Consider the following 7,654-nt stretch of genomic DNA (forward strand, 5'->3'; position numbering starts at 1 on the left):
GAGTATGTCAAGGCTGTATATTGTCACCCTGCTTATTTAACTTATATGCAGAGTACATCATGAGAAACGCTGGGCTGGATGAAGCAGGAGCTGGAATCAAGATTTCCAGGAAAAATATCAATAACCTCAGATACGCAGATGATACCACCCTTATGGCAGAAAGCGAAGAATTAAAGAGCCTTTTGATGAAAGTGAAAAGGAGAGTGAAAAAGTTGGCTTAAAGCTCAACATTCAGAAAACGAATATCATGGCATCTGGTCGCATCACTTCATGGCAAATAGATGGGGGAAACAATGGAAACAGTGGCTGACTTTATTTTGGGGGGGCTCCAAACTCACTGCAGATGGTGACTGCAGCCATGAAATTAAAAGACGCTTACTCCCTGGAAAGAAAGTTATGACCAACCTAGAAAACATATTAAAAAGCAGAGATATTACTTTGCCAACAAAGGTCCATTTATTCAAGGCTATGGTTTTTCCAGTAGTTATGTATGGATGTGAGAGTTGGACTATAAAGAAGCTCTGAAGAACCGATGCTTTTGAACTGTGGTGTTGGAGAAGACTCTTGAGAGTCCCTTGGGCAGCAAGGAGATCCAACCAGTTCATCCTAAAGGAAATCAGTCCTGAATATTCTTTGGAAGGACTGATGTTGAAGCTGAAAATCCAATACTTTGGCCACCTGATGCAAAGAACTGACCCATTTGAAAAGACCCTGATGCTGGGAAAGATTGAAGGCAGGAGGAGAAGGGGATGACAGAGGATGAGATGGTTGGAGGGCATCACCAACTCAATGGACATGAGTTTGAGTAAACCTCGGGAGTTGGTGATGGTCAGGGAGGCCTGGGATGCTGCAGTCCATGGGGTTGCAAAGAGTCAGACATGACTGAGCAACTGAACTGAACTGAACTGAAGCTTCCCTGTCTTTCACTATCTCCCAGAGTTTGCTCAGACTCATGTCCATAAACATTTTAGGCTTATAAAAAATAAGCAGAGGGGCTAGGCTTGTGCTACAAAATTCACAAGCAACATCTAGCTGTTTCCTTAGAAGACTTCCACTGGCTCACAGGACAGGTGATGCTTGGCTCGCAGATCTTAATGGCAGGAAGGGGGAGTCTTCTCCTGTTCTGCTCCTTCAATGCACGTAATTACTGTCAGAAGAGGTTTCCTATCCGACCCTGAATCAGTGCTTTGTCATTCCGCTCACGGGGTCTATTCAGCCCATAGCACGGGTATTTTTCTCCAATGGAGCCGATCCTGTTTCACCATCCTGACTTTTTGGTAGGATTTTTATTCTTTTATTTTTTTTCTTCCCCCCAAGAGAATTTAAAGCAAAGTTATCAAGCCTTTCCCCACCCCGACCCTCTGTATCTTTCACTAAGAATTCATATAAATCCCACTGCCCTGACTTAGCTGTTAATCTTGCAGGCTGCTTAATGTCTCTGAAGTCATTTATCCTGTTCGGGAGATAGGTAAGTCATCTATTGTGGAGATTTGAAAACTCTTCGGTTCCCTCTGCTCCCCAAAGCATGAAGCCAGATAAGAAATGCGTCTGCTCTAATTCCTTGGCTTCGGGCTCCTGGTGCTTGAATGATAGGCAAGTAGTTGCTATGACCCAGCCCCTATGCTGCACTTAAGCTAAGGCTCACTACTGATCACAGTCAGTTTCTTTCTATTTTTTCCCTTAAGCTAGTGATTAGCATCTTAATGCAGTCACCAGCCTGGAGGATGGCTTGTCCTCACATCCATGATAAAGGAAAGGTGATCTTTAATCCAAAGAATTGGAAGGAGAAGAAAAGAATGCCCTGGAAAATGGCTGGTGGCAGCGAGGCCGCAGCTCAGAAACTATTTTCATATGTGTGTTAGTCGTTCAGTCGTGCCCAACTCTTTGCAATCCCATGGACTGTAGCCTACCAGGCTCCTCTGTCAAAAGGATTTCCCAGGAAAGAATAGTGCAGTGGGTTGCTGTTTCCTCCTCCAGAGGATCTTCCGGACCCAGGGATCGAACCGAGGTCTCTTATGTGTCCTGCAGTGGCAGGCAGGTTCTTTACCACTACTGCCACCTGGGAAGCCCCAGGAATTGTACACAGAAAAGATTATCCCTTCCACTAGGCTCTCAAGCAAGCAAAACTTTTTATTAAGAGAAAGCTTGTGCACAGGGAGAAGGTGGGGGGATGGTGGTGGCAGGGAAGTGCCAGCTCCCGGAAAAGGGGCAAACTGCTTTCATAACTATACGGAGGGCAGGTCTCATGGTCACTGGTAATTTCCAGAAAGCACCAAACTTCTTTGATCATCAGTAGGTGGTTCCATGGTAGCTGTCAGGAATAACGAGTGTTTGGGTGAGGGAAAAAGAATGTAGGAGAATTTTCTGCAAGAAAGCCCCAGAATAGATGAAGTTAAAATTGGTATTTGAGCTTCGTGTGTTGTGGCAACATCTTGTGAGTGTTAGTGGAGATAAAGTTAATATTTTATTCCTGTGAGCCTAGTTTTGGTCTCTCAAGCCTTGGTTCTTTAGCTTCCAAGGCCTGTTTGCTCAAGGGTGTTCTTGGCCCTTTTCCAAAATGGCTGTACTCCTGTCTTGCTGTATCAAATGGACCGTCCTAATGTATTGAGAACATGCTGCTCCCCCTGTGGCCTGTCCAAATGAGGTGGACCATGAGTTTTCACCTTGACACCGACATTGCCATTATTCCACATCTGACTGGCATCTTTTGGCTGTAAAGTCCAATGAGAAAGGTCAGTTTCCTTGGCAGGCTGAACTAACCTTGGTTGATTGGCGATCCTTGCTAATCGGAGGTAACGCAGTATTTAATTAAGATTGCAGCAGCTTCATTCTTAGCCCTCTTGTTTCCAGTTCCAGGGCTATAGCCAATAAAACAAATAACTTGAATTCACTTCACAGCTGTTTTGGGCAGATTCACGGATCATGGATCCCAAAAGCTCTTCTCAGTGCTTCTCCCAGGACTTACTATGCTTCTGCTCGCCAAAATGCTTTGACCTAATCAGCAGTTCTGTTTGTTTCCAACCTCAGTCCCTTCCTGGCACTCTGGGCTGGTATTTTGAAGGGCGGAGGAAGAGAGCAGAATGCGGTGAAAAGCGACACAAACGTAAACCCCAGTTCTCTCACTTTGAGCCATGGGACCATGAGTAGGGAGGTCCCCCTCTGATCCTGGGCCTTCTCTTGTTTAACTGGTATATCAGCGTCTCCCTCATGGAAGGTTTGAGAAGGCAAAATAGCGGAGATGAGAGTCAAAAGTGGAGGCTCAATAAATTCTGCTGTTGGAAAGGAAAAGAAAGGAAAACTGTCTTCTTTACCCTCTTAGGTTCCTAATCTGGGGCTCTGCAAATTAAAATGACAAAAAAATTAACAAGAGGAAAGGTCTATTTCATATACACATCGCAGGCTCATAGAAATCAATGAAAACCTCGAAGAGGTGGTCAGACCCTGAGGCTTCTATATCATTTTAATAGAAGGAAGTTAAGTTACTGGGGAAGTGGCAAGAAAAGGAAAAGTGTTTTGAGTTTCTAGGGTGCTAAATTGTAGGAAGGTAAGTACACGCAGAAACTAGTGGAAGATAAGCGTTATTTTAATAAGATTTTTTGCAGATCCATCTTTTAAAAAAATATTTATTTATGTATTTGGCTGCACTGGGTCTTAGCTACTGCATGTGGGACCTTTGATGTTCACTGGGTCATGCGGGGTCTTTAGTTACGGCATGTGGGATCTGGTTCCCTGACCAGGGATCGAACCCAGGCCCCCTGTATTGGAAGCGTGTAATCTTAGCCACTGTACCACTAGGGAAGTCCCTGTGCAGACCTGTCTTATTGGTAACTTTCTATTCTCTTCATGGCCATCCAACTCCCCCAGGAGAGGGAATTTATGGCAGGCTTTCTGCCTTTAGTAAGAGAGGGGAGACTCAGAAAGGCTTCTTTCTGCACCTGTTGATTCTCCATGGCCTTTACCTCAAAATAATCCATATGCCCAAGTGACTTATTTTGAGGTCACATATTCTGACCCTCTTCAGGACGTTACTACTGTCATCATATCATTACACAACTAGCTTTTAGGCCAGTGCCACTGAGAAAACATTGATTGATTATTCAAAACTAGCCACGGGAAGCAACAAAGTCCTACTGCACAGTACAAGAAACTGTATTCAATATCCTGTGATAAAACAAGATGGAAAGGAATATGAAAAAGAACATATATACGTATAGTTAAATCACTTTACCATACATCAGAGATTAACACAATACTGCAAACAAGTATACTTCAAAAAAAAAAAAAAAAGAAGAAGAATTTCAGAAAAAAGCAGTATGGAATGCAGCAAAATAAAGATGACCCAGTTTTATGGTAAATTTCTGGAGATCTGAGCCAGTCTTTGTGAAATATGACTTTGAGGTGTATGATTCTATTCGCATGGGGGATACTGTCTTTCTTACTATTAGAGTACCACCATCTTTTTAAAAAGTTTTATCTTTATTTATTTGCTGCTGCTGTTGTTGTTGTTGTTTTGACCCTATCACTACGAGACATGTGGGATCCTAGTTCCATGACCAAGGATCAAACCCATGCCCTTACATTGGAAATGCAGCATCTTAACCACTGGACCACCAGGGACGTCCCCCACCATCTTTTGAAGTAACCAACACTTTTATTTATTTGTTAAGCATTTACGTAGCCCTTGCTCTGCACCATACATCATTCATTGTATGTTATAAATACAACACATTTGGGCCAGCTGAAGGATGAGGAAACAGAAGCAGACAGAGGTTTAACAACTTGCACAGCAGCAGTGACAGAGCCAGGAAGCCAAGTCAGGCAGCTGGGCTCCAGGGTCTGTGCTCGCAACACCCATGCCATGAGCTCCATGAGGTTTTTTGAGTGAGTGAAGGTGACATATCTTGACCCAGATGACACTTGCCAACTCAAGATGCAAGTCAAGTCTGTGTGACCTTAACCCTTGTGCCTCCCTCTGCTCCAGTATCCCCTGGTGGCCCAGGCTCTCAAGGTGGGAGGCAGGCTGGGGGGTTGACCTCCTGAGTGTGACTGAGAGGTGAAATCCAGCCAGTTCAGCTCGTGTGAGCTGAAGATTGGGCAGAACATCCCCAGCCTCCCTCCACCGACCACTCATGCTGCCCCCATCTCCCTCCAATTTCTCTGTTTTCCTCTGCAGGACTGAATGGGAGTGAGAGCAAAAAAAATGGGGCAGCTTAGGGACTTCCCTGGTGGTCCAGGGGTTAGACCTTCCAATGCAGGGGGTGTGGGTTTGATCCCTGGTGGGGGATCTAAGATCCTACATGCAGTCAAAAAAAAAAAACCACATTAAAAATTAGTACAATTCATTCATCCATTTAACAATTTTTCTTAAAAAATAAAGTATATATATATATATATTTTTTTTTTTAAGGGAGCAGTTTATTGGGACCCTCAGCAATGTGAAAATACTTTAAAAAGGAGAAAGAACCATCTGAAAGCTAATGGGTGAGATGCCTACCTCATGTGTTGAATCCACAGATTCTGTTTAATTCAGCAGAGAATTCACTGAATTCTCAGCTCCACAAGTCTATGTTAAAAGCAACTTCCCTTTTATAAAAAAACATCTCCCACTCTCCAAACCAGGCTAATTCCAAATCTTACATGAGATACGCTGAGAAATGAGTCACAGTTTCCCTAAAGTTGAAATTTAACCAAGCGTCCTGTATTTTTATTTGATAAATCTGACAACCCTGCTCCAAATGCATAATTTGGTCAATGACAAAGAATAAAAAACTAGACAGAAGAAAAAATGCATTTTTCTCACAGCAGGATCAATAGAAATCATCATCTTAAAGTTATAAATGTTACCACATTTCCTCTTGATAAACGGGAAAGAGCAGTTCACACAATGAGACAGGAGTCAACCAAAAAGCGAAAGAGAAGTGTCTATTATACAGACGTGCATAATTATTTTTCTATTACGAGAAATGGGGTCTCCATTTATTTATGCCCATTCACTCTGTATGTTTCTGGTATGATGTGGGGACCTGGGATGGACAAGGAGGAGGAAGCAGGAAAGGAGGAGAAAAGAGAAGAGAACGAGAAAGGAATTAAGCTTCTGAAGTTTTCACTATGTGTCAGAGGTTGCACTTGATCCCCTATTTCATGATCTGATTTAACCTCCACAAAGTATCTCCAAGGTTGCTATGACTCGGTTTTACACACGAGGCTCAGAGAGGTGAAGGACTACCTTCGCAGCAGCTGAAGCACCAGAGAAAAGACTCTCCATCTAGTTTGCCATATTGTCCACCCACCCCTATCTCCAGAGCCCCTTTAATGGAGAAAATTATATGTCCTGGACTCACTGGTCCCTCTCTCTCATCCCCTTTGTCAATGTGTCTATGCAGAATGTACCACAGTTGACCTTGAGTGTGCCTGTCTCCTCCAAGTTACTGAACAGCTTCAGGCAAGCGGCATGTCTGATCTGTTCCTGTGTCACCAGCCTGCCCAAGATGACTGGCATATGCATAGAGCGCCTCTATGTGCCAGACACTGGGTTAAATACTTGAGATTCATATCTTAATTTGTCACAAAGACCTTCTCTCTTATCCCCATTTTGCAGATGAGGAAAACTGAGCTTCAAAGAATAGACAGACTTAATAGACTGAAAGGGCTCTAAGAAAGTCCCAGCCTCTTGCTCCTTTTAAGGCCTGTCTCTGTCCAAGCTGACATCCAAAAGAAATACCACCAAAGTATCTACCAATAATTAGAAAGCAATTTAGAGGACTCCCCTCTAAATTGGTGGTCCAGTGGTTAAGAGGCTGTACTTCCACCTCAGGGGGTGTGAGTTCCATCCCTGGGCAGGGAACTAAGATCCCACCATCCATGTGGCCAAAATGTAATATAAATTAATTAATTTAATTAAATTTAAAAAGATCCCCAGGTGCTGTTCTCTCTTAAAAAACAAAAAAGCAATTTAAGTGTTTATAAGAATCTTTCAAGAAAATTCCAAAGGAGGTGTTTCCATCAATAGACAACTAAACTTCTTAAAACGGAATTTGCTGTGAAGATTCTTAATTCCTGAGGCAATTTCCCCAAACCTAGTGTAGTTTCTCTTGACTGTTCTCCCCTTCCCCAATTCACCTACCGGCTCTATTCCATTCTTCGCCTCTGGCAAATTGCTTCTCTTTTCAAATCAAGTCTGTACAGCCCATATGAAAGGGTAATACATTCATACCTACACGTGGAGATTGTGTAGTCGTGAAGTAATAACATGCGTCAAGCAGCATTTGTGTGGTGTCTGGCACAAAGAAAGCACTCCATAAATTTCTACCATCCTCTCTATTAGTCTCAGCTTTGCAGCTTTAACTGTCACATGATTCTGCATAGCAAATTCCCTGATGAATGGCTGGCACACAGTGCTACAGAAAAAGGAAGAGAGTGTGAACACTCATATGGACGTGTGTATTAATACAATTTTCCTATTTATAAGCAGCAGTGATGCTGTATTTGAAGGGTAGTTCCCATCTATGTGCTATGTGCTGTGTGCTGAGTCACTTCAGTCATGTCCGACTCTGCGACCCTATGAACTATAGCCCTCCAGCCTCCTCCATCCATGGGGATTCTCTAGGCAAGAATACTGGAGTAGGTTGCCATGCCCTCCTCCAGGAGGTCTTCC

Source organism: Ovis aries, chromosome 9 (genome assembly GCF_016772045.2).
Source record: "Ovis aries strain OAR_USU_Benz2616 breed Rambouillet chromosome 9, ARS-UI_Ramb_v3.0, whole genome shotgun sequence".
In the NCBI taxonomy this organism is placed as follows: Eukaryota; Metazoa; Chordata; class Mammalia; order Artiodactyla; family Bovidae; genus Ovis; species Ovis aries.